The sequence below is a fragment of the Felis catus genome, chromosome B2, assembly GCF_018350175.1.
Source record: "Felis catus isolate Fca126 chromosome B2, F.catus_Fca126_mat1.0, whole genome shotgun sequence".
Taxonomy (NCBI): Eukaryota; Metazoa; Chordata; class Mammalia; order Carnivora; family Felidae; genus Felis; species Felis catus.
In genome coordinates, this window is record NC_058372.1 from 115614804 (window position 1) to 115642166 (window position 27363).

General features: G+C 38.7%; 1 long non-coding RNA gene and 1 other non-coding gene across 2 annotated transcripts; one reads left to right on the forward strand and one right to left on the reverse strand.

Moving 5' to 3' along the window:
- Positions 1 to 1271: 1271 nt before the first annotated feature.
- LOC111560629 lies at positions 1272 to 1379 on the reverse strand. Its single transcript, XR_002742632.1, has one exon. It is a non-coding gene; the product is annotated as a U6 spliceosomal RNA (small nuclear RNA).
- Positions 1380 to 2102: 723 nt separating this feature from the next.
- LOC123385539 lies at positions 2103 to 22207 on the forward strand. The gene is made up of 2 exons (XR_006598270.1): positions 2103 to 3355; positions 21620 to 22207. It is a non-coding gene; the product is annotated as an uncharacterized LOC123385539 (long non-coding RNA).
- Positions 22208 to 27363: the final 5156 nt, after the last annotated feature.

Here is a 27363-nt window from a genome sequence, read left to right on the forward strand (position 1 = left end):
TCTACAGAGGCATGAAATTCTGAAGACGATGAGGCAACCAGGAGCATATATGAGCTAAGGAGAGGGGGCGAGGACTGAGGATACAAGGGAGAAAGCTCATTAGCAGGAAGGTGAAAGGAGATGTTTGGAAAAACAAGGTTGTCCTGTTATGCAGATAAGTTCCTTAGGTAAGGGGGAGTCTCTGTAAATAGCTCTCCTCCTGGTACAGGCTCTCCTTTCCTATGTAAATGTAGGCAGCTATGGCAGAGGCAGAGAGCTTTCCCTGCATCTGCTGGGTTTTTATTACTTTTAACTCAAAATAAACTTTATGCCAAACTGACCCTTCTTGGGGCAGCCTGCCCTGAATCCCTAACGTTATCATCCTATATTAAATAAATAAATGCATATATACATACATACATAACTAAATAAATAAACAAATGGGTTACCATTTACTGTTCTATAATATTTGAAAAAAAGCAGATTGGGTGGCTTTTCTTAATAAAGCAGTGATCTGGGCATAGTGCTTGGCATTTTCATAAGTCAAATATAAAAGGAACTGAGGAGTAGCTGCCTTTTTTTCATCATGAATCCAACTCTTCACTCAAGGTATGCATATGCATATATTCCCCATTCATTTGGGCCACCTCCCTCCTCTCTGGAGGCCTGTGAGTAAGACCCTTGATGCAATTGGTAGCTGAGGACAGAGATGTAGGGGAGGTTGACATATGGAAGAAGAAAGGAAAGGGGACCAAATATGGAAAGAGGGAGAGGCAGGGGAGTCATCCAAGAAGCTCAGCGGTTAGTAAGAATGTCTAACCAGTCAGTAAGATGTTAATAAGTTAGTCAGTTAGTCAGAACATCAGAAAAGAGCACTGTCATCACACTTAAAGTGTCAGGTAGTGTTAATTAGAGTGGGGATGATCAAACAGTGTCATATTCCCAAAGACTTCTGGTAGGCAGAATGAAAAGAATCTACTAATTTTGTCAATTAGAAGATTACTAATGGCATATAATAAAGGAAGTAGTTTCATTCTTATGAATGGGTAGAAATCTACAAGGGACAGAGAAGGTGAGGAAGTCCTTTCTTTTTAAAAATCTTTCATCTAATGGAGTGATACCTACATGAGGTTTTATTGAAGGCTATTTTTTTTTATTATACAATAAAAAAGTATTTATTGGCCAACTGAAAAGTAGTTCAAGTAGGAGATGTAGCAAATAGAGCAAAGAAAGAGACAACTGATAGAGCCCAGTTCTAGTCAGCTGAGACCAAGGGACAACAACATTTTTTGAAAAATATGGAGTGTTTAACAAATCTGTGTGTCATCCTTGCACAGGGGCCATGCTATTCTTCTTTGTATTGTCCCAATTTTAGTATATGTGGTGCTTATTTTAATCGCACTTAGGTATGTGATTTTAAAGACTTGCTAGTCTTGACGTGAATGCTCCATAAGTTCCTGGAGCTCAAAAGTTTAAAATTAATTTCATCAATTGATTCTACCCATCCCCAAACATATTTCTGTTCCTATATTCTCTCTCCTAATTACATAGTCTCCCAAATTAAAGTCTGGAAATTATTTTGTATTTCTTTTGTTACCCCCCATCTATTGTTCTCACCTTTCTTACCACCTCCTATCCAATCACACACAAAGTCCTATTGATTCTTCTCTTAAGTTTGTCTGGAGTCTATCTTGTATTTTATTTTATTTATTTAAAAATTTTTTTTTAACATTTATTCATTTTTCAGAGACAGAGAGAGACAGAGCAGAGCAGAGGAGGGACAGAGAGAGAGAGACACAGATTCCGAAGCAGGCTCCAGGCTGTGAGCTGTCAGCACAGAACCTGCTGCGAGGTTTGAACCCACGAACCGTGAGATCATGACCTAAGCTGAAGTAGATGCTTAACTGACTGAGCTATCTAGGAAGAAACCCTCTTTCTTTCTTTCTTTCTTTCTTTCTTTCTTTCTTTCTTTCTTTCTTTCTTTCTTTCTTTCTTTCTTTCTTTCGTCTATCTTGTATTTTAATCACAGTTCTCTATTTTGTGGAATACACTGAACTGGAGGCTCTTTGAGGATGAGACTTGTTCTTTATGTTTTTCCTCATTTCAGCTCCTAAAAGTATATATGAAACATATTATAAATATTTGGTAAGTTTTGTAGAGATGAGCTAAGTGTTCTCCCAGTTTCCCATTCTGTACCCTTGTTTCTTCCACTCCAGTCACACCATACAACCTACTCTTCCTCCAATACCCTGTATTATTACTTATCCTTGTTTTACTTCTGTCTGGGATGCTCTTCACAATGTATTGTCCACCTGGAAAGTGGACCATATTTCTGAAAAGTTAGTGGAGAAATTAATGCCTCTGTGAAATTGCCCTTTATTACTCGACTTTTGTGCAGACCTTGCTGCAGAATATCAAATACATTTCTTTTTCTATCTGGCACATGACAAAATCTTTCTCAGCTTCACTTGTTTGACACAGCCATAGAACGTGGGCGGGAAAATTGTGTACACGTTTAAGCTTAGCCCGTAATTGCTTTCCTGTTGTCATCCTCCATGCTGTTTTTCACTTTCAGGTGGTTGGTTTAAAGATCCCCTCAAGTGGATCTTGGGAGCTATTATAAGAAGGGAGCCCAGGTCCCCAAGTCATTGGTTGGTGAACTGTCCAACCAGCAACTCCTGCATAGGACAACTGTGAGAATGAAAAATAAACTTTTATTGTGTTAAACCACGGAGATTTGGGAATTTATCCATTATAGCCACTGTAGAGACACCATTTGCCACCCCAAAATGTGTCTCTTTGGTATAAGGATTGTTTTAGGCTGATTAATTTTTAAGAAACTGCAAACATAGGAGCTCTAAAAACCAAACAGAAGTTACCTTTTTTAAAGAGACGTGTACATGTATAAGGAAAATCTTTATTTGTAAGCGTGTCTCCCTTGCTGTACCAGGAAGAGAAAGATGACTCAATCTTTAGAAACTATTATCAGTGGAGAAGGCAATGACTTAGGTCTGAATAACCTTACCCTTGTCTCCAGTGCATGTCCAGATAATCTCTCATAACTGTCCACCCCCAATATCTCGTTTTGTCTTTATCTGAAGATGGTTTTAAGGTGATGGCTTTGGCAATTTCAGAGAGTTACTCAGTTTTTCTGGGTTTCTCCCATGTATACACATTACTAAACATTTGTTTGTTTTTTTTCTGTTAATGTAATATCAGTGTAATTCGTAGACTAGCCAAGAAAGCTAGAAAGGAAGACAAAAAATCTTCTGCCCCTGAAGTTTTGGCAACCTGGATGGGATTTTTCACTGGCTGGACACTGCTGGCTCTGGGGCTGCTGCAGATCTTGGGACCTTTGACAAAAAGCTGGCAGAAGGTAAGATTAGTACTGTATCAGTCTCCAGGATCTCTGCTTGCAGGATTCAGGGGAAGTGAGAATATATTTTTCTTCTCTAACTTAAGATAAGCTGGAGAAAATATTTGCAGAATTCATTCCTTGGGTATAGCAACACTGGTAAAGATCTAGTGATAAGTATTCTTGTTTTCTAGTCTTTCTTTGTCTTCCCAGAGATGGTCACTGTTTTCTATTTTCTATTTTCTGACCAGTGAGAATGTTCTCCCTGGTCTTTACCAGTTGGAGGATGCCTGTTTGTCTGACAGGGAGCTGAATAGGCTATGGATCCAAACTTAGGAAGTAAAAAAAGTGGGGGAAAGGGGGAACGTGATTCCCTTTGTTTGGAAAAGTCCTTTAAAACTCGGCCCCTTATAATTAGTGCTTGTGCTTTCAAGGCTGACTCTGGAAGTGACCTGTCTGGATCTTGTGAGGCCTGCACCTCTTGCATTCTCCTTGAGGATGCTTCTTGCATCCATGATTAACCCATAAAAAGGCTTATTGGTTTGAGTCCCTATTAAGATTAGTAGATCCTCATCATCAATGGCCAGATGATGGAACATTTGGAGAAACTTCTATGTTGAAAAAACCTCTTTAGAGTGCTCTCATCCTAAATAAATATCTTATTGGTACTTATGGAAAGGCCAAATAAAAAAGATATAATTATAATGTCTAACCTTAGGGACTCTCTTAACAAGATGAAAGCACAGAAATTAGACAATTTTCAAACAAAAATTAACATTCATATCCAATGTAAATTGCCCTTCTCAAAATTTGGCTCTGATGCAGGCAGGCCAGGTCCAAGGACCCAGAGGGGTCCTGCAGGACCATCCAAAAGGGTCCTTGGCTATGCCCAGGAGAGAAATTAAACATAAGCCAGTAGGAAGTGAGAGCAGAGTTTATTGCAGAGATAGAGCAGATACAGATAGAGCATCTGGATGATTCAGAAAGGAGAAGAAGAGGGGCGCCTGGGTGGCTCAGTCGGTTTAGCATCCGACTTCAGCTCAGGTCACGGTCTCACAGTCCGTGAGTTCAAGCCCCACGTCGGGCTCTGGGCTGATGGCTCAGAGCCTGGAGCCTGCTTCCGATTCTGTGTCTCCTTCTCTCTCTGCCCCTCCCCCATTCATGCTCTGTCTCTCTCTGTCTCAAAAATAAATAAAAATGTTAAAAAAAATTAAAAAAAATAAAACTTAAGGAAGCTTTAAAAAAAAAAAAAAGAAAGGAGAAGAAGAATGAGTCTCATCTTTGCTTGGGATCCAGGTTTTTACTGAGGACAACAGTCTGATGTACGTGTCCTGTCAGGCATCCAGGAACCGGTCAAATAAGGACAAATGCTCAGGTGTCCTCCACAAGTTGCTTATGCCCTGGAGCTAGAGGTCTTGGTGAGTCAGTGGTCTTGGAAAATAAACATTTGGACCTGGCCTGGTCACTCCTTAGATGTTATCTATTGTGCTGGAAGACTCCAAAGAAATCATTAACTTGACCTTTACAAAGAGGACATATATTAAAGCACGTGTAAGGTTGAGATGCAAGTCCTAGCAAGAATAGAAGCAGGAAAAGAGCAAAGAAAACACACACACACACACACACACACACACACACACACACACACACAGACACACCTATTTTTTCATGGGTTCCCTTTGGTTTCCTTGTCTTAGTTCCATCTGTCTATTTTAACTTTTCTTCCCCTAAAAGATTTACAGAGAGCACTCCAACCTTATCTCCAGTTCCAAGGATACAGGTTATTCATGTAAGTACTAAGACCAGGAAGTGAATTTAGCAGAAGATCCTGAGACTGGTGACTGAGTTTGCTTTGCTGTCTCTTCCAATCCCTCCTACTTTCTGGTGCTCTGTAACCAGCCTCTGCCTGCTTCAGGCCTTGCAATGCAATGTCCTTTGTGGGAGTATGCTGGATCCCCATCACAAAGAATTCATGTCTCCCAATATCAATAGATCTAAATTATGTAGACTTTCAGGTAGAAATCTCCTTGATACAAAAATAAATAAATTTAGTTGGAAAGATGGGCCAGTTCCTTGATATTCTGGCTGTAATCTGGTTGTTTGGGGAATGGGCAATGACTATTTTGTCTTGCAGGTCTCTACAAAAACCAGAAATGTGCCTCACTGATCTTTACCAATTCCAAACCTCCCTCCATCATATTAAAATGCTTGTAGATATTGTAAAATATCAGATCGGAAACAGAATTGTCTTCCACTTAAGGAAGGGGAAAATTGAAATAGACCTGACTCATGGCTAAAATTTTAAGGCCATAACTGTGGAGGGTCTCTATGTCGGTCTGAATGATTATATGTCTCTCTCTCTAGTGTATATATAGTGTGTGTATATATTAGATATATACATATATACACATACATATATATGTGTGTGTGGGATATATATATATATATATATATATATATATATATATGATGTGTTATATTTTTCTACCTCCAGATTGTGTTGTCAAAGTGATTTGTAAAGAGCTCTATTTAATTGGCTTAGAATTAAGTACTTATCAATTAAGTATTCCTAAAGTTCACAGTAATATAACAAACTGATCCAAATGCTTTCCAGATTTATGTGATCTGGAAATATATTTGGTATTAGAGTTAGTTTACGTTGATTGGTTTAATTAAATTAGACATGTCTTTAGAGTTATCATAGTTAAATATAATGCAGACATACAACTTTTATTCTACCTGGGTTTACTAGTCAAATAAGTTTATATTATATCTGTGTTACAAAATTTGTCAGGAAGAAACATAGCTTGGGATGATGGCAGACTTTGTCTAATGTCTCGTGAAGTTTTCATGGGAAGTCTCAATGTAATTTTTGGGAGCAAGTGAGTTAGATACTTTGTGGGATAAGAGTTTAGGGAAACTTGCTAGCAATATTTATATTGTGTAGTATGTGTACGTAAAAGTAACTTTTGTTAACCTTAAAAATTAAATTTCTCGTTATTTTACTAGGAAAAGATGGGTTTAGTCAAGAATAGCAGAGAATTGATATCTGGAGCAAGTTGTGGCAAAACATAGGCAAGTTTGTCCCCAAAAAGGAAGGAATGATTTTTTAGAGGCAAGTGGAAATTTGGAAAGGTTGTTATCAATACAATTGGAGGAAATTGGGATCTGGAGGTATACTAGCTTTTCCTTGGCTGAGTTGTGACCTTCTCTCATTGGCTGGACTGTTGCTGGGGGGGATGAGGAAAATCTTTCTTCCTCCTGCTGGGATAGTAAAATATATCTAAAATAGCATCCATGCGCAAGGTCTGTCCCTTTTGGTTGGATTTGCAATTGAGGATAAGTGTTGAAACATGACAGCTCCCTCTGCTGAACTTCCAGACTCAATTTTAGTGAGGTTACACCTAATTAATTTTCACATTTTTTCCTTTTGATTGAGATCTTTTTTTGAAAGCATTGGTGACCAGTAGTCAGGTTCTTTATATTAGTGGTTTTGTGCCTCAGTGCAAGGAAGAACCTTTGCTGGTTGTCATGTCCTGTGTCAGAGGGAAAGTGCTTAGCAGTTGGAAAATTCTTCAGGCCACATTTGAGTAACAAGGAAGGTTAGATAAGGAGAACCCTCAGGTACTTCTCATCTAAAGTTTCTTTCTCAAGGTCATAAGTATTGGGGATCATCTTGAAGCATTGAGCTAACAGCACCCTACTGGGTACATCTTTTAAAAAATCAACAAACAACAAAATATATGACTTAAAATAAATTTGCCAAACAGAAGAAGTAACATAACAATTCAAAATTATAGATGGTTCTAAACCAGTACTGTAGGTCTGAAAATAGCCAACTGAGATATTTATGGGCACTTATTCTGTCATAGGGGAGGAAAGTTCTCCCCAAATGGTCAACCTGGAGTCAGGTATGCCTCCTGAAGTCTCTGCTTAAAGCAACCAAGAAAGCATGATAGTGAACAGTGCAAGAGCACACTGGAAGAATGAACTGAGTGCATTTGGGAAGCTACAGTGTAGGTATAAACATGAAACAATAGCTGATGTGCATTGTAAAAGAGCAAAACTTCAAAGATGTTTTAAAACAGTATTGTTATTTCATAAGAACAATTTGGAAAAAATGTGCTATTGATAATACAAACTGTAAGGTTGCAAAATCAGAGGCCATAAATTTGGATGAGAATCCAAAGTCAGGGGCATCTGGGTGGCTCAGTAAGTTAAGCATCAAACTCTTGATTTTGGCTCAGGTCATGATCACTGTCATGAGACTGGGCTCCATACTGAGCATGGAGCTTGCTTAAGATTCTCTCTCTCTCTCTCTCTCTCTCTCTCTCTCTCTCTCTCTGCTCCTCCCCTGTGCTGTGCTGTGTGTGTGTGTGTGTGTGTGTGTGTGTGTGTATGTGCATGTGCATGCATGTGCTCTCTCTCTCTAAAAAAAAAAAAAAAAAAAGAAAGAAAAGAATCCAAAGGCAGTTAATAGTTCAGACGAAAGGAGACTTTTGTGAATTCAGAACCTTCTAACCTTTCAGAAAAAGCAAATGAAAAATTAACTTGTTTGATAATTGTTTTGATATCATGAGCAAGCCATTTCCAAAAGTCCATAATTAAAAAAACAAAAAACAAAAAAAAACAAAAAAGGTTTCTTCAGGTGCCTGGCTGGCTCAGTTGGTATAACATGCAAATCTTCATCTTGTGATCGTGAGTTCAAGCCCCATGTTGGGCACAGAACTTATTTTAAGGAAAAAAATAAATAAAAGAAAAGAAAAGAGGTTCCCCCTTTTGCAAGGGCTTGGGAGATACAAACAAGGGCCTTGTCTTTCCATGAGAGAGACAGCAGAAGCAACAGTGAGAAAAAGGACTGGTATGACCATCTTGGGAAAACTGTCTCATCAGGTATTGTCTGCTTCAATTCCAGGAAATCTTCACTTTCAGGTCACCAGTGGTGTGCAGTTTCCTTCAGGGTTTGGTGCTTTCTTTACATGTGTCACGTGAATCCAGAATCTATCCTTTGGAGTTTGGTAGCACAAAGTTTGGTTAATAGCACCTAGTAAGGGCCTTTCCAGTGACATTGAAGAATCGTTCTGGAGATTTTTTTTCAAGAGACAAAATTTCTAGGTTGCAAGTTGTGATGCTTGTCATCATCTCCCAAGGGTACATTGTAAAAAGATTTCTAAAGCATGGTTATTTATTATTTTTAAAAGTTTATTTATTTTTAAGTTTATTTATTTATTTTGAGGGAGAGAGAAAGACAGAGAGCACATACATGAGAGGGGAGGGGCAGAGAGAGAGAGAGGGAGAGGGAGAATCCCAAGTAGGCTCCACATTGTCAGCACAGAGCCCTGAGGTCATGAGATCATGACCCTGAGATCATGACCTGAGCTGAAATCAAGAGTCAGATGCTTAACCAACTGAGCCAGCCTGGCACTCCTCAAGGGTGGTTATTTTTAATAGAATCAATTAGGTCTTCATGCTATTGAAGTATATATCCTTTTATCAACTATGGATAAAAGGAGGCAGGGGCCATGTATATTGGATGTCCTGTGACTGTCTCAAAGGCTGAGAGTCTGCGTTGCAAATGGGGTAGATTTGAGATTTAGAGGACAAACAGCAATGCTTTAGTCCAAGGTTTTTGGAGAGTTTCTGCAATTTTTGCAAATTGAGTCTTAATAATACCGTTGGTGCATTTGACTACCTCTGAGGATAGAGGATGGTATGTCCAATGTAAGTGTTGTAAAAGTAGCACAGACTTGTTGACCTGACCAGTAAATAGGTTCCCTGATCACTATGTTGTTTGAGAAGGGTTACCCAGGTAGGGATAATCCTTTCTAATGGAATTTTAGCCACAAAAGAGGTATTGGACTGTCTAAAAGGAAAATCCTTAGTCCAGGGAGAAAACATACAAACCATAACTAAAACATATATATATCCATGAGATTGGGGGAGCTGCATGAAATCCATATGCCAAAACTCAAATGGTCCACTGGGCAATTTAAAATACCCAGAAGTGGTATGGACAGGTTTCCCAGGATTGTACTTTGGACAGGTGAAACAAGCAAGAGTAGGCACTTTTTGTGGCCTTATTAACTTTTCCAACCAACATTGATTCATGAGTATTATAATTTTGTCAGCAGACCAATGGTTTAATGCATGTATGGTTGTAAGTGTTGGGAATTTAAGGATTTCTGGAAGGGCCAGATCATTATTTGGATTGTTCTTTATTTTTAGTGAACTGACAATTATTAGATTTCCAATATTATTTCTCCTTACTGGGCCAATTGTTGGGCATCTGCGGTCAATTTGTCCAAATTGTCATTTAGGAGAACATCCTCTTGTACCATGACAAAGACCTGGCTATTGATTTCCATGAAAGCAGCATTTTTAGTGGAAATATCAGTGAGTTGGATTACTCTGGGTCTAGGGATTGAGTCTGGAACACCCATGAAACTTAATAATAGCTACAGCCACTGGCAAATGCATGGCATCTAATAAATTTTGGACATGACAGCCATTTTTAATCTTATTCCCATTGGAGATAAGGAAATCTCATTTCCATAACATTCCAAAATCATGAGCTATCCCAAAGGCATCCACACTCTCAGTAGTGCAAGCCTGGCTAAGGGCATATAACCCAGCCTGCTGGGCTGAAGTAGTCAAGGGGAAAGGTGTGGCCTCAGTGACTTCAAAGGGAGTTGTAATAGCATACTCAGCATGATGTTTACCACTTTTAACTTTTAAATAAGAATTGGCACTAAACCATGAAAAATCTGCATTGGTTAGAAAATTTTCTATAAATTATCATGGGGAGTCAGAAGGTAATCTGTCAGTGTTAAGCAGTTATGAGGGGTTTCATGCAGGTCCAAATGCACCCCTATTCTGGGATCAGATGTTCTAAGTATCTAATCTGGGTTTGAACAAACTGGGATTTTTGGTTTTTGAGACTTTATTTCCCTTTAAGGCCAAAAGTTTTAACAGGTGGATGTTGCCTCCTGTGAATAGGTTTGAGAAGAAGAACAGAGAAGCAAATCACCTATGTATTACAACAAGGTAGATGCTGCAGAAAGCTCTATATTCTCCAAATCAGCTTCTATGTTTTGTGAAAAATAAGGACTCTCTGGAACCTGGGGACATTACTGCCCAGGAGGTGTATTACTGTCTTCCCAAGTGCAAACAAAATGATGCCGGCTGTCTTTATCAACTGGAATACTAAAAATGTATGGCAGAGATCAATTACAGGGAAAAATTTTGCTTTCAGTGTGGATGGATGTTAGTAGCACTTGGGGGGTTAGAAACAAGAGAATGCCAAAGGATAACAGTATTGTTCATTGCTCAGAGGTTGTGGGCAAACCTCCATCCTCAGACACTGGATTTTCTCACAGGTAAAATAAGAGTATTACAGGGACTAATGAAGGGGATAATGAGGCCCTGAGCCTTGTAATCTTCTGTTATAGGCTTGATGCCCTGAAGGGCTTCTTTACCATAGGGCCTTGATTAATTATGGGGAAAGGTTTGGAGGGATCTATTTGAATCTTGATGGGAGTCGCACTGTGGATTCTACTGATATCAGTTGAAGATTTTGCCTATAAAGAGAGTGGTAGCTGATCCAATAGGAACAAATGCTCAGTGTCCCCAGACTCAGCTATAGTGCCATCAGGGACGGAGCATAGAAAAGAGGCTGAGAGTCATTTCATCCTCCTGGTTGGTTATTTTGATTACTACTGTCAGCTTCTAGAATTATTTCTCCCTTCGGATTCTAGAATTATTCTCCCTTTTGGGAGAAATTCTGGCATGATAGTTTTCTATGGAATCTCAGCTCAATAAATTAATCGGGATGGAAGAATTAAGAGGGAAAACGATGAGCATCTCTCAAAAAACTGAAACAAAAGGGAAGAGGTTCAGAGACAGGAACCTGTTGAGGTTTGTTAGAGACCCCCTGAACTGTTTTAGTGCCCTGAGGCAGGAGCTACTTTATAGCAGTGGAGTTGTGTACTGAGAGCATAGCTCTGGTTTCACTACATAGATTCATTCCCAATCTGGAGAATGGTTTCTCAAGCTGATTAAGGGAAAAGACTGGGAAGAACCTATGTAGTTCTTCAGAACCCTCTTCCTGGAATTGGGAGGACATTGGAAAGGCTGGCTAGAGGGCTGAAGACACCAGAGTGCTTAAATTTGTAACAATATTTTTCTAGTGCCCTGACCCTTTGCAATAGTAGCAAAAACTGGAAGGTTTTTTGTTTTGTTTAGGGAACTTCATTTGCCAGAATTGAAAATTGAGAATTTTAGTGGTCTTTCTTTTAGGCAACTCATTTAGGATGTGAGCAAGCTAGCTTGCCTTATTAACTAAATTTGGAGCAGGCAATTTCCCATTCCATCCTGGTCCTTTTAACTAAAAGAGAAAGATCTCAGTTAAGGTCATTAATAAATATAGAGTTAAATGCTACCTGGGTGGATCCAACATTTAAAGGAGAATCAGTGGGTCACCTGGGTGGTTCAGTTGGTTGAGCATCCAACTTTTGTTCAGGTCATGATCTCTTGGTCGAAGCCTCACCTCAAGCTCGCTACTGTCAGCACAGAGCCCACTTCAGGTCCTCCATCCCCCTCTCTCTTTGCCCCTCCCCTGTTCATGCTCTCTATCAAAAATTAACAAATGTTTTTAAAACATTAAAAAAATAAAGGAGGATCATAACATTTTTTAAAGTTTATTTATTTATTGGGGCACCTGGGTGGCTCAATTGGTTGGTCCAACTTTGGCTCAGGTCATGATCTTGCAGTTTATGAGTTCAAACTCCACGTCGGGCTCTGTGCGGACAGCTTGGAGCCTGGAGCCTGCTTCGGATTCTGTGTCTCCCTCTCTCTGCCCCTCCCCTGCTCACTCTCTGTGTCTTTCTCTCTCAAAAAGAAATAAACATTATTTTTTTTTTAAAGGCAGTTTCAATAGGCTCAGGAGAGGAGTGAATGGGGAGAGATTCAGAGGAAAAAGTAAGTTCAGCAGACAGAATAGAGCAAAATGGCATTGGAGGTGGGGCCTGAGCACAAGATGGCCACCATGTGTCTACAGACAAAAAAGATGGAAAGGGGGGAAAAAGATGCCTCAGAAGCCATTTTCCTCTTTCAATTGTTTGCCTCAGTCAATTTAGAAATAGTATTTTGCAAAAAGGCAAACTTAGAATCCTAAAAATATCTGGAAGTCTTGAGGTACCACTTAAAATAGGAATCCTGTTAGTTTTTTTTTTCTTTTCCTTTTCTATTTTTTTTTAAAGTTTTTTTTTTTTTAATGTTTATTTATTTTTGACAGAGAGAGAGACAGAGCATGAGCAGGGGAGGGGCAGAGAGCAAGGGAGACACAGAATCCGAAGCAGGCTCCAGGCTCTGAGCTGTCAGCACAGAGCCTGATGCGGGGCTCAAACGCATGAACTGTGAGATCATGACCTGAGCAGAAGTTGGACGCTTAATCGACTGCGCCACCCAGGCGCCCCCCTTTTCTATTTTTTTAAGGAACCATGGCTTTCTAACTTAATTTTGAGCAAAAGAAGTGTGGGGAGATCAAAAATTCGTCATAATAGCCATTGAAGTTTCAAATTACTTTTGGTTAAGTAAGTCCACTTAGTTATAAGTGTGCTTGCAGGGAGAACATAGTTTTTAAACATAAAACTGGTCAGAGTCAGAGTAAGGGTGTATGGGAGTGGAGGTTGGGGGAGGAGAACAATCAAGGCATTATGATGACTGGGATCCCATTTTTTAGAGGTTTTCAGAAACAACCTGATTCCAAAAGGAATCAGACCAAGACCAGCACAGTAAGGGGCAGTCCAATCCCATTCCAAGCAGGAATTGGACTGAAGGCCAGCTCACTTCCACCTGGAGTAGTCCAATCCTAAAAAGGACTCAGACCAAAAGCTAGCACAGTTCCACAGTTCCATCAGGAATATTGTGAGTCCAAAAAAGAGTTGTACTGAAAGCCAAATGAGTAATCTTAGAGATAAAAACAAAACCAAGGCCTTAAAACAGATACCAAACAAAGCCTGGAGAGCTCAAACACAAAGCGTGGAGCTCAAAATCTGGAAAAAAATTTACCTCAAACCCCATCATCGGCGAGAAAGCAGTAAGCCCAGCTGGCCCTATGGGTACCGTAACCTGTTTGCTCACCAGCCTCAGAGCTGTTGGGGGTCTTTTTCTGGATCCCCATATGGGCCACTAAGTAATAGCTAATGTTAAAAACCAAACTGCCAGTTATTTCACTAGCAAAAGATGGGTTTATTCAGGAATAGCAGAGAATTGCAATCCAGACAAGTAAGCTGTGGTAAAACCATATGCAAGTCTGCTAAAAACAACAACAACAACAACAACAACAACAACAACAACAACAAAAACCGGATGATTTTACATAGAGGAAAGCAGGAAGTTGGGAAGGAGGTTATCAACTTAATGTTCATTGGAGTAAACTGGGAACTGAAGGTGTGGTGGCTTTTCATTAGCCGAATTGTGACCATCTTTCAGTGGCTGGGCTCTTGCTGGGATGCTGAAAGCCTTTCTTCCTCCTTCTGGGATAGTAAAATAGTATCTAAAATAGCATCCATGTATGGGGCACCTGCGTGGCTCAGTGGGTTAAGTGTCCAACTTGATTTTTGGCTCAGGTCGTGATCTCATGGTTTGTGAGGTTGAGCCCCATGTGGGGCACTGACAGCACAGGGCCTTCTTAGGATCAATCTCTCTGCCCCTTGCCCTGCTCATACTCTCTCTCAAAATAAATAAATAACTTAAAAAAAGAAAAGTAGGATCCATGTACAAGGTCCCTCTCTCCCAGCTGGATCTGTAATTGAAGATGAGTGGTAAGTCATGGTAGCTCCCACTGCCAAACCTCCTGACTCAATTTTAGTGAGGTTTCTCTTCATTAATTTTCACACTTCCAAATCTTTTTGATAAGTTGAAACTTTAGAATTTTGCTGAGTTAAGTTAAATAATAGAAATTCATTGAGTATCTAGATCATTTCCAAATAAAATAAAATAGTGAAACACTAATTACTAAACAAACGTTTATCTACTTTTGGCCTAATTAAAGAGAAACTAAAGTTAAACATGCTTCGTTGAAAGATTATACTACGAAGTGGCACATGCTTCTAGAAATTATAAAATATATTCATAAATTTGCTAATGTAGAGAATAACGGTATAACAGCTTACAGTTGCTTACTTCTTAGTTTTTACTAGAGATTAAGATTTCTAAGCGTTAAAAATGTTAATTAACATATGTAACTAAGGGTATCTGGGTGGCTTGGTTGGGCATCTGACTTTGGCTCAGGTCATGATCTCACGGTTAGTGAGCGTGAACACTGCATCAGGTTCTGTGCTGACAACTCAGAGCCTGGAGCCTGCTTCTGATTCTGTGTCTCCCTCTCTCTCCTCCCCTCCCCTGGTCGCACTCTGTCTCTCTCTCTCTCTAAAAAATAAATAAACATTAAAAAAAGTTAAAAAAATATATATGTAACTAAAATTACCAGACATAATAAGGGAAACATCTTCATAGACAAGGAAATTAGGATATGTGTTTTTAGTAAAAGAATGTATGAGAAATAAAAATGCATTTTTGTTGAAGGGGAACAAAGTAAATTTGTCTAATAGTAAAACTGGTTATTTCAAAATGGGAAAGAAGAACAACAGAACAAAATCTGAAAGTTGTAGAAGATTTGTGGAAAGTAATCCTTAGAAATAAATTTTATGCATGCTCAGGAGTGGCTAAGACTGGAATGAATTTAAGTGAGTAAAAGAACCTTAATATCAAGAGTGAACTGGTACAAAATTAGAATTTGGTTTTCTTTCTGTTAAACAACAGCAATGTCTTGTACTATTGGTCTGCTTTTGGTAAGAGATTGTAAAAGGTTGTTTTTTTTTGTTTATTTGTTTTAACTTTTAATCTGCCTAAAAAGCAAAGATTTTGTGTTTTATCAAAATAATCCCCTAAACTTCATGTTATCTTTATCATCAGGGATTTAATTATGCAAGTAAACCTAATTCTCTTGATACTAAAAGAGCTAAGCTTTGTTCAGAATAATGTAACCTTGTATATTACAAAGACCTGTGAAGTCTTTGTCACTTTGGTTAAGTAGGTATTGTTTCACAGTGGCCTGTGATCCTATTATTCAAGTGTCCAGAACTTTGATATTTTTGATAAGCTTCCCAAAATACTAAACTTTCTTAGATTATAATTGTATAGATATATATTTATAAGTGTTCTAGAAATTGTATGAAATTCCTAAAAATCTGCTACGTCCTGGTGTAATGTTATCACTTGTAACTCTAGTTATCTTGAAGTGTTGTTTGTCACAGAAATAACCAAATTTCCTTGTCAACTGCATGGTAATGAACTCTCATTAGATCTCTAACCATGGCCATTTTTAAGTCTTTATCCTTTACAGAGAGTAAGTATTTCACTCGGATGCTTTTTCAAAAGTGTTTGCAAAGTACTTCATCTTCAAGGAAACTCATGGAAAGTACTCTAGAATACAGGTTTCTGACAACCTTAAGATTATAAAACTGAACTGGGTAAGAATTTCCAGAGCCAATGGGCAAACTGGATCTAGGCAGGACAAAAATTAGCATGGGCCTGAATGAACTGATGAAGATGATCGTAATTTTTGTGACTTATTGTTGATTTTTTAAAAATGTTTTGTTTTTCCCAATTTAAAGAAAAATTTTCTCTTAAGCTAAGCATAACTTACAGAAGAAGTTTGGTAAAATACACCTTGGTGAATAATCAAAACAGTTATCTTTTTCTCCCTGCCTTAACCCTCCAGAATTTGGAAACTCTCAGTGAGCACCCTGGTATTTTCATGGTTATCTTTTTATTTGCATAAGTGCAGTAAGCATCTGTTCTCCCTGTAAGAGGACGCAATTGGAAACATCGTTTATATTACCAAGGCTTTATGGAATGTTGTATTTGAGAGAGACACGCATAGACTCTTTAAGGAATGAGACAGACAGCTTTAAGGAGCCAATAAAGCCCCTTGGAAAAACAGCCTAGTACTTTGCTTACAGGGTTTCTAGCTCACTTACCAGATAAGAAAAAAGTCACTTCCTGGCAGGTGTAGAAAACTTGAGGATATTCTGGGGATCCTGAAAAGATTGGAACTCACCCAGTCTATATATATTGCATGTGAGTCTAATAGCCAATCTTTGGCTTGGCTTCCTGGCCTCCAGAGGCTTTAAAAGTTCAATCTGAGACTCCTTATGAAAAGTTCCAGCAAAGCAGATTTAAAAAGGGCCTATATAGGGGGTGCCTGGGTGGCTCAGTCGGTTGAGTGTTCAACTCAATTTCGGCTCAGGTCATGACACAAGTTCTGTGTCAGACTATGTTCTCCGTGTGGAGCCTGCTTATGACACAGTCTCTCTCTCTCTCTCTCTCTCTCTCTCTCTCAATCCCCCTCTGCCCCTTTCCCCTGTTCTCTTTCTAAAATAAAAAAAAATTAATTTTAAAAATTAAAAAAAAGGTCTATAGAGACAATTGCTATTCTTGCTGCACTTCTATAATCAGGCCAAGTTTATTGAAACTTAAATATATCCGGCAAGCAAATTAGTCTTATTTGCTTATCTTTGTTGGAAATGAGAGTGTTTTTAGAGAGAAACTATTTTAGTAACATATCTTTGTAGATATTAGATTCTAGTTCTGATTAATTATCTTCCAGCATCTGTTATTTGTCTATAAACCAAAATGGCTCCAGAATTCTGGTTTCCTCAAATACCTATGCTTCTTCAAACTGATGTTTCCAATTTTTTCTCAACCTTTTGATTAGGAATCATTAAGAACTAAACCTGTTCCTGCAGCTCTACAAACTGAAGCTAGATGACTTGGTATGAACTTCAGAGAAATCTTCACAAGAGCTCGATTTAGACAGTCTTAGTGCTTGTTGCTGTGTGGGCCACTGAGAGCTTACCGCCCAATGACATCATCAGAAACATTCAAACTGCAAATGATGCTTTGACTCCTACATATGTCAATGGCATGTCCCCTTCCTGACTTCGTTCTTAAGTTTGGCCAAGAAAGAATTCAGAGCCAAACTCTTAGTCAAGCAAGGGTTTAATGGCAGTTTAAGTGAAAGTAACTTCTCCAGATGGGAGAGCCGGCAAGCACAGTGGTGGCGGCTGCAAGAGGGGAGGGGGAGGGTCAATGTTGTCTTTTCTTTTTAGGTTTGTATGGGTCATAGCCAGGGCCTATTCCTGACTAAAGTTTCAGCCAATCATCTAAGAGCCTCCTCCTACTGCTTGGGAGGGGAAGTTTTAGGCCCTATACAGGGCCTACACCCTAACAGGGTCCCTGTTAGAACTGTCACAGCAGCCATTTACTGTGGGGGGAGGGGAGTGGGGGATTGGTGAGTTAAAACCACAATGTAAATGTATTATAATGAAGCTTACAGTAAGGCAGCGATTACAGGGAAAAATGCCTGTATATCCCCTGGGGGCTGTCCAGGATGTTTGGAACTTGGCCTTCACCCTTGTATAGTTTGGACAACATTTGTTCCCTGCTTGTATCTAGCTAACTGCCTACTCTATCACATGTGGCAATCTTCTCATCTCTTGACTTCCCTCAAGACTCAGACTGGGTTTGTAGTCTGCTCCAATCATTAATTTTTGGTTTTCTTTCACTTCCGTAGAAATATATTAACTACCCAATTTCTCATACAATACAGGCCTAACTTTGGGTGCTCTTGCAAGGGAACACCTGCAAGACCAGCCTCCTGAAATGAAATGATATAGGAAACAGAGGCAGAAGAAATAAGAATTCAGTTTCCTTATTGCCAACAGCCCATTGACAAGTTCTTGAAACACGCAGAGTGACCTTCCTCTGAGAGCTCCACTGCCTTGATGTTGACACTTTGTTAAGGGCAAAAGGCAATCTTAAATCTTAGCTCAATGCACCCGCCCCCCCCCCCCCCCCCCCCAGGATCCTGTAAGTCTACTTTAACATATAAAAATTCCTTTGGAAACTTCTTTTATCTCTACCCCCCAAATATATGTTAGCAATCATCCTCCAAGCATATGGCCCCCTGATATACATCTAAAGGGCCTCATGACTGAGTTTTTACTCAATAGTAATAAGTGACCTTTTCCTAACAATAGCTAGCCCCCTCAGGGTCCTGGAAACCTTGTTTCCAAAATTCCTTGGAGGTTTGTTCTATCCCTAAATCCCTCCCAACTTGAAAGAATATAATGGGCCACTCTTCACAACCACAGTGCAGCTCCTTCTTCCCAGGAGTCCTGTCCCAGTGCTTTAATAAAACTGCCTTTTTGTGCCCAAGACGTCTCAAAAATTCCTACTTGGTCGTTGGCTCTGAACCCCAACACTTCAAACCACATCAGAGACACAACGGTTAAACTAAACTGATCTATTCTTAGAAATGAGAGACTGGTTCAGTGACATGTGGTTCAATCTATCAATTTAGCCTCTGGGGAAATTTCAAAGGCAGGACTATAGTGGGGCCGAATTCCTTTGGCATAAGGATTATGGTAGGTGTTTTTTTTTTTTTTTTTTCTTTTCTCTTTAAGAGTCTGTAAACACTGGAGAAGGTCTGAAAACCAAGTTATCCTTCAGTAGGAGTTACATAAGGGACACGTCTCTTTCTAAGGGTGTGTCACTGGGCTGTATGAGGAAGGGGGTGGGGTAGGCCTCAATCTCTAGAAACTCCCGTCAGTGGAGAAGGTGGCAACTTAAATCTGCATAACAACCTTACCCTTGCTTATTGTGCTTTTCCTGGTAACCTCCTATAACTGGCCATTCACTCCCAACACCTTTTTTTTTTGTCTTAAGCTGCAGATGGTACTTAAGGTGATGGCTTTGGCCATTGGGGAGAGTTATTCAGTTTTTCTGGGTCTCTCCCATGTATACATGTTACTAACCTTTTGTTTGTTTTTATCTTGTTAATCTGTCTAATATCAACTTAATTATTAAACCAGCCAAAGAACCTAGAAGGCAAGAAGGGAAACTTTTCCACCCTTACACTACTAATACAATCTTAACTAATACAGCTCTTACTGCATCTTGTACCTCCTTTATAACTCATTATATTAGATTATAATACAATGTGGATATGTTTATTTTCCATCTTGATTGTGTCTATCCTGTAGACATAGTCTCTATTAATGTTTCCCAATATCAGGTACAAAACAGACTCTGTTTTAAAAATACACGATTAATTTTTATGTGAGAACCATGATTTGCTCTACTGACTTTTTCTCAAATTATTTTTTGGGGGTAGGTTTCACACACACAAAATAGTTCTCATAAGAAACTAGATTTATTTTTTCTAATAATTCTCTTACTAGAAAACATCAGGGGATGCCTGGCTGCCTCAGTTGGTAGGGCATGCAACTCTTGATCTTGGGGTTGGGAGTCCAAGCCCTACGGACGTAGAGCTTGCTTATAAACAAACAAACAAAAAAAAAACAAACAAAATATCCAATGTAAGGAGTCATATTTTTACCCAGTTACCACAGACAATTCCTTCTATTAGAATTTTCAAACTCAAATGTAGTTTTAAAATGTATAATTTGTTATTTGTATTTTCATTAGTTGCACGTGATGGTAGTTTTTTGATGCTGGAAATTAATGCTCGCGGTAGGAGTGTTTTAGTGCTAGTGAATAATAACAGTATGCAATTTGAAAGGTAATTCCATTATGGCAAGCTTCCTGGGAAAAGCAAGTGGCCTGACCATTAATAAAATTTGGGGTCACTGTTAGAAATTACAAGTTTACTGTATAATAAATGCAGTAGTCATTTGTCCTTTAAAAGTGGAGTTTTGAATTGTTGGTAAAAAGAGGTAGTTTTGTATAGTTCTTTTTATTACCTGTTTCTTCTTTTGTCCAAATTATCCAACCCAGGATTGAAAGTAAGAGTGAGTTGTGAAGGGACCAAAAGGGTAATTGTTGTTCAAGTCAAAATAATAGCTCTTTTAGTTCTTTCTAAGCTTTTCCCTTCATTCCAGGGCAAATAAGATATTTTCAAGCCATTTTAATTATAGTAAATGATGTTTAAAATAATAGAGAACAGGAAATTCCTTTGTTATTCACAATTACTCTAGAAAGTAATTAGTACAAGTAAGGATAGGAAATGCTAGTTACTAAAATTTAATACAAGAATACATGAATTTTACTGTTATATCAAATGTCATTTTATGTTTTGGCTTCAGAGTAAAAGCTCATTAATTTAAATTGATAATTATTTAGACGTAATGATAAGTCAAACATTTTAGTCTGAAGTTTGTTTTAAGATGTTGATGTTAAAGATGAAATTTCAGAACCTTTGTTTAATTTACTTGCAGTGTTTAAAAAGTAAAAATGCATAGTCTTTTTTATGAAATGAATGTCAATTGCAGTCGATTCATAGCTATTTACCAAAGTAAATATAATAGTACTTGATACATCAATAATTGAGTTTCTGTTATTATACATACTTGGTGTGGGTGCAATTACATTTCTTTAAAAATATCAGAGAATCTTAGTTTTCTGTAATTTGTTCATATATTTCTTCAATAAACAACAAGGGACAAGCAGATAGCATTTAAAAGATTATCATTATATCTTTGCCCCTGGGAAAAATATCTCTGCAGGTTAATACTCAGAGATTCAAAACAGGGAGGTTCTAGGAAGACAGTGACCTGAGTTGGATGTTCTTCGCTTCTACCACCTACCCTATCTAAATTGTCTGCACCTCTTGATTCAAATGGCTACTGGAACCCATGGAATGAATGGGTAGAAAGGTTTTTTATCTCTTCCCTTCTGGTGGGGCAATTACCCAACACTATTGAAGGAGCCTTGAGCTAAATTGCTGAAATCACTGGAATCTGTAGAGAGCTTTGCCCTTGGAGATTAGTAGAAACCCAGTAGAAGATCAATATTTTATTTTTTATTAAAATTTTTAAAAATTTTATTAAACATTTATTTATTTAACATTTATTTATTTTTGAAAGAGAGAGAGAGACAGAGCATGAACAGGGGAGGGGAGAGAGAGAGAGAGAGAGAGAGAGAGAGAGAGAGAGAGAGAGAGAGGTAGACACAGAATCTGAAGCAGGCTCCAGGCTCTGAGCTGTCAGCACAAGAGCCTGATGTGGGGCTTGAACCATGAACTGTGAGATAATGACCTGAGCTGAGCTTAACTGACTGAGGCACCCAGGCACCCTGAAGATCAACATGTTTGTGGGCCTGGATTTCATTGGCTTCTAAGGAGGAAATAACTTTTTTTTTCTTTTCTTTCTTTTTTTTAATAATGAAAACAGAATTGAGATATCCTCAAACTTCTTCCAGGTACTCAAGCCTGGAGGAAAGTGACAAGTGCTTTAGCAAGGACTTAATGGCTGGTAGGCCACCAGAGAGACCTCTGATATTTGTGCCATTTTTATCATTTTGGGACACTACAATCAGCCCTGAGTTCCACTGAGCAGAAGAAATGAAATAAGCCAAAAACATCTAAAAGGTCCTGGGAGCCAGAGAGGGAGATCAAGGAGAACAAGCAAAACACATCAAATGAAAGTGAGCTCCTGGAAGATGTGGACAGTAATTTGAACTGAAATATAGAATAATCAAGGAGATTGAAGTACTTCTCAAGAAGTCTTTTTTTTGGAGCTACAACAAACAAACAAACAAAAACCAAATCCACTCCCTTCCCACAAAAAAAGATTTCCTAACCAAAGAATTTATCAGAAAAATTGAAGGAGACTGCTATCGGTTCCACAAAATCTGGTGTCTCTTTATTCTGGGCATGTAAAATAGTGTCAGAGAGGAAGAATTATCTGCCCTTCAAGTTCCTTCTAGCTGGACTAAGAATCAAACTGACATGATACAAATTAACAGGAGAAAAATCAAGTTTGAAAACATGGGAATCCACATAGACATGAAAAAATGTTTTTGAATGTTTACTTATTTTTGAGAGAGAGAGAGAGAGAGAGAGAAAGAGAGAGTGAGAGAGAGAGAGCATGAGCAGGGGGATGGGCAGAGAGAGAGGGGGGAGACACAGGATCCAAAGCAGGCTCCCTGCTGACAGCAGAGAGCCCGATGTGGGGATCAAACTCATGAACCATGAAACCATGACCTGAGCCAAACAATAGAGACTTATCCAATTGAGTGACCACTCCAGTCCCCCAGACATGGAAATTCTACTTTTTAAAAATTTTATTTAAATCCAAGTTAGTTAACATATAGTGTAATAATGGTTTCAGAAATAGAATTTAGTGATTTATCATTACATATAACACCCAGTGCCCATCTCAACATGTGCCCCCTTTTTTTTAAATGTTTATTTATTTTTGAGACAGAGCATGAGTGGGGGAGGGGCAGAAAGAGAGGGAGACACAGAATCCGATGCAGGCTCCAGGCTCCAAGCTGTCAGCACAGAGCCTGACACGGGGCCCAAACACACGGACTGTGAGACCGTGACCTGATCCAAAGTAGGCGCCCCGAACATGTGCCCTTCTTAATGTCCATCACCCATTTAGCCCATCACCCCACCCGATACCCCTCCAGCATCCTTCAGTTTGTTCTCTGTATTTAAGAGTCTCATAAAGTTTGCCTCCCATTCTGTTTTTATCTTATTTTTCCTTCCCTCCCCTATGTTCATCTATTTTGTTTTCAAATTCCTCATATGAGTGAAATCATATGATATTTACCTTTCTTTGACTGACTTATTTGCTTAGCATAATATACTCTAGTTCCATTCACGTTGTTGCATATGCTAAGATTTCATTCTTTTGATCCCTGTGTAATATTCCATTGTGTGTGTGTGTGTGTGTGTGTGTGTGCACGTGCATGTATGCACCACATCTTTATCCATTCATCAGTTGATGGACATTTCTATGTGGGCTCTTTCTATAATTTGGCTATTGTTTCTTTTTATTTTTTAATTAAAAATATTTTAAAAAATATTTATTTATTTTGAGGGAGAGAGAGGGGCAGATTGTGAGTGGGAGAGGGGCAGAGAGAGAGAGAGGGAGACAGAGAATCTGAAGCAGACTCCAGGCTCTGGGCTGTCAGCACAGAGCCCTATACAGGGCTCCAACTCATGAACTGCAAGATCGTGACCTAAGCGAAAGATGGATGCTTAACTGACTGAGCTGCCCAGATGCTCCGGTTTGGCTATTGTTGATAGGACTGCTATAAACATTAGGAGGCATGTGCCCCTTCAAATCAGCATTTTGGTATCATTTGGATAAATACTAGTAGTGCAGTTGCTGGGTTGTAGGGCATCTCTATTTTTAATTTTTTAAGGAACCTCCATACTGTTTTCTAGAGTGGCTGCACCAGTTTGCATTCCCACGATCAGTGCAAAAGTGTTCTTTCTCCACATCTTCGCCAACATCTGTTGTTGCCTGAGTTGTTAATTTTAGCCATTCTGACAGTTGTAAGATGGCATCTCATTGTGGTTTTGATTTGTATTTCTCTAATGATGAGTGATGTTTAGCATCTTTTCATGCGTCTGTTAGCCATATGGATGTCTTCTTTTGAAAAGTGTCTGCTCATGTCCTTTACCTATTTCTTCACTAGATTACTTGTTTTTGTGTGTTAAGTTTGATAAGTTCTTTATAGATTTCAGAGACTAACCCTTTATCTGATATGTTGTTTGCAAATATCTTTTCCCATTCCATAGGTTGCCTTTTAGTTTTGTTGACTGTTTCCTTCACTGTGCAGAAGCTTTTTATCTTGATGAGGTCCTAATAGTTCATTTTTGCTTTCATTTCCCTTGACTCCAGAGCCATGTCTAGTAAGAAGTTGCTGCGGCTGAGGTCAAAGGAGTTGTTGCCTGTTTTCTCATCTAGGATTTTGATAGCTTCCTGTCTTACATTTATGTCTTTCATCCATTTTGAGTTTATTTTTGTGAATGGTGTAAGAAAGTGGTCCAGGTTCATTCTTCTGCATGTCACTGTCCAGTTTTCCCAACACCATTTCTGAAGAGACTCAGACATGGAGATTCTTCTTTCTTTCTTTCTAATTTTTTTTAACGTTTGCTTATTTTTGAGAGACAGAGACAGAGTGTGAGTGGGGGAGGGGCAGAGAGAGAGGGAGATACAGAATCCAAAGCAGGCTCCAGGCCTGCTGGAGCTGTCAGCACAGAGCCCAACGCGGGCTTGAAATCACCGACCACGAGATCATGACCTGAGCTGAAGTCGATGCTTAACCAACTGAGCTACCCAGGTGCTCCTCAGACATGGAGATTCTAAAGAAAATGAGGCAACATGACACTTTTATGAGCTAAGGAGAGGGGTAGGGATCTGAGAAAAACAAAGGGGAGAAAGATCATAAGTGGGAAGGTGAGAGGAAATATTTAGAAAACAAAGGCTGCCCTATTATATAGATAACTTTCTTAGATAAAAAGGAATTTGTTAAAAGCTTTCTTCCTGGCAATAAGTAGGCAATTGAGGGGAAGGTAAATAGCTTTTCATGAAGCTGCTGGGTTCTGATTGCCTTTAACTAGAAATAATGTTCATGCCAAAGTGGCCCATCTTGGGGCAGCCTGACCTTGGTCCCTATAATAGATATCATTCCCCAGCCACTTTTGCACTTACAAATGCCCATATAGTCAAATTCTGGAAGGTAAATAGAAGTAATGTGCATCAATTATAGAACTGACATGCAAAGTTAATGGTGATCCCCCACTCTCCCTATGTGTTAGCTGGAGGTAGGTGCCTAAGGTGACTTAGGAAGCCCTATGTTGAAGGTGAGAAGTCTCCATCAGACCAGGTTGACTGAGCAAAGCAGACTGCCCCTACTTTTAACATTTACACTTTGTATAAATAAGAAATACAATGCTTAATTGTATTAAGAAAACTGAGTTTATCTGTTATGTCTCAAGTATACCTTAATGAATACACTGAGGTGGAAAATAGTGACCTGAAACATCAAAGAACAGAAATATCACAATGTATACTTTATAAAAGTAGATTTATGTTAATTGTACAGCATTTGGAAGATAACCATAAAATATAAACAAATGGAGTTCCAGAAGGAGACAAAAACAACAACAACAAAAAAAACCCAAATAGAAGACAGCAATGATTAAACTAATAGAAATCTTCTCTGAAATGAAGAGACTCAAGAGAACTTAATGATTTCCAAGTAGAATTGATGAGAAAAGACATGCCCATAAAGGTTTCATGGTGAAATGTTTACCAAAATATCCTTATAAGTCTCTGTCCAAAAAAAAAAAAATAAAAATAATTCTTACAAAGGAAGGAGGGTTTGACTGTTAATGGACTCCTCATCTGTAAGAGGTAAATACAGAAGAGATAGAATAACATCTTGAAGGGAGAAAGGCTTCAAGCCAGGAATCCCAATGTACTCATAAAAGATATTCATATTGCAGGGTATGAGAAAGATATTTATGACTATGCAAACTGTGGCGTATAGGCTGCCCTAGGAGAAAATAATTGAGAAGATAATGTATTCAAGCCATAGGTAAAATAGAAGAGAGGCCCCACAACAGAGGAGAAGAGGATATGTAGCCATATAGCTACCTCTGTATGGATAACAGTATCCTATTGTTAATGTAAGTGTTAATTATGGTGTCTTGAAATTAAAGGGAATATGGGGACTGAATATTAGCCTACAACCCAAAGCACTACATTATTTGAGCCAAACCCAAGAATTTGCAAGGGTGGGACAGGAGTTAAAGGCATTTAAATAGCTTTATCTGGGGCATGCAGAAGAGAGGAAAAACTGAGCCCAGCTCATTGGGGTCAGTGTGTGTGTGTGTGTGTGTGTGTGTGTGTGTGTGTGTGTGTGTGTGTGTTTACGAGTAAGGATAGAAAAGCAGGAGCTAGGATAGAATTACTGCATCTTGGTTAAAAAAAAAGACTTGCCATCTGAATTTTTAAGTCTTATTATTAAATATTTATCCTTTATTTTAGGTTATAAAGAGATACAAATATGGCAAGTACACAAAGACTAAATCTAGCCATCTGGTTTTTTTCTAAGATTTTATTTTTAAGTAATCTCTATACCCAAAGTGGGGCTTAAACTTACAACCTTGAGATCAAGAGTCACATGCTTTGCTCATGTGAGCCAGCCAGGCTCCCCTAGCCATATGCTTTTAATAATAATAATAGAAAGATAGGAAATAGATATGGGTCTGATTAAGAGTCTCATTAATATAACCATTACAAAGTAGAAAAATACCAGTTAACATGAATAAAGGCAGAAATGAATCCATAATCTAACCAGCAAAAATAAGGAAAATGAGAAAGAAGGAAAGGCAATATAAAAATGCAGTCTATTGTATGACTCAACATATTCATTTCTAAAATGACTGTCTTCTGCAAAATCATGGAATTAAAAAAACACAAGACTTATGGGAAAGTGGGGTGAGGAGGGCACTACTCCTAATTTTTATCAGCAACAATAAGATTGGAACCTAATAAAAATGGGGAAGATACCTTTATACATGCTAAGTTGTTAAAATAACACAAGTCCTACAATAGATATGTCAAATTACCTTGAAAAAGGCTGCAGTTTGCTTGTGAAAGTCCATGCTGGAATGGTTGTAGGTTGAGATTCTGTGAAGGGGTAGGAGTGTTATCAAAATTTGCAGTGTTTTGTAGCATTAAATCTGGAATCATTTGTTTTCCGCCTTAAAGATGTAGGTCCTTCAAGGCACATGTTTACAATAGATACTTGTTGCATCAGTATTTAAAATTTGATCCAATGTCTGGGCTTCTCTTTGACTGACTTGGGTGTCATTGCTGGACGCCCTCTGTGGTCTTCTCATGGGCACTCACTGCTTCACCAAAAGGGAATTGTAGCGATGTTAGAAACCACCCAGCCAGTTGCCAGTGGCACTAAAAAGGAGCCCGTTCTGCAGGGTTTGGTGATTGAGGTCTTTGTATATATAAGAGTGCTTTCTCTTTGACTGTGAGAACTCACTGCGGCACTATCTGGTCTCTAGTTCAGGAGCTCAACAATCTTTCAATTTCTTCTATTTTATTTCTAGGTCTTGTTTTTATTGACTTTCACAGCACTTGGAGTCATTCCAGGCACAAACCTTTATTTTTGCAGTGTCATCA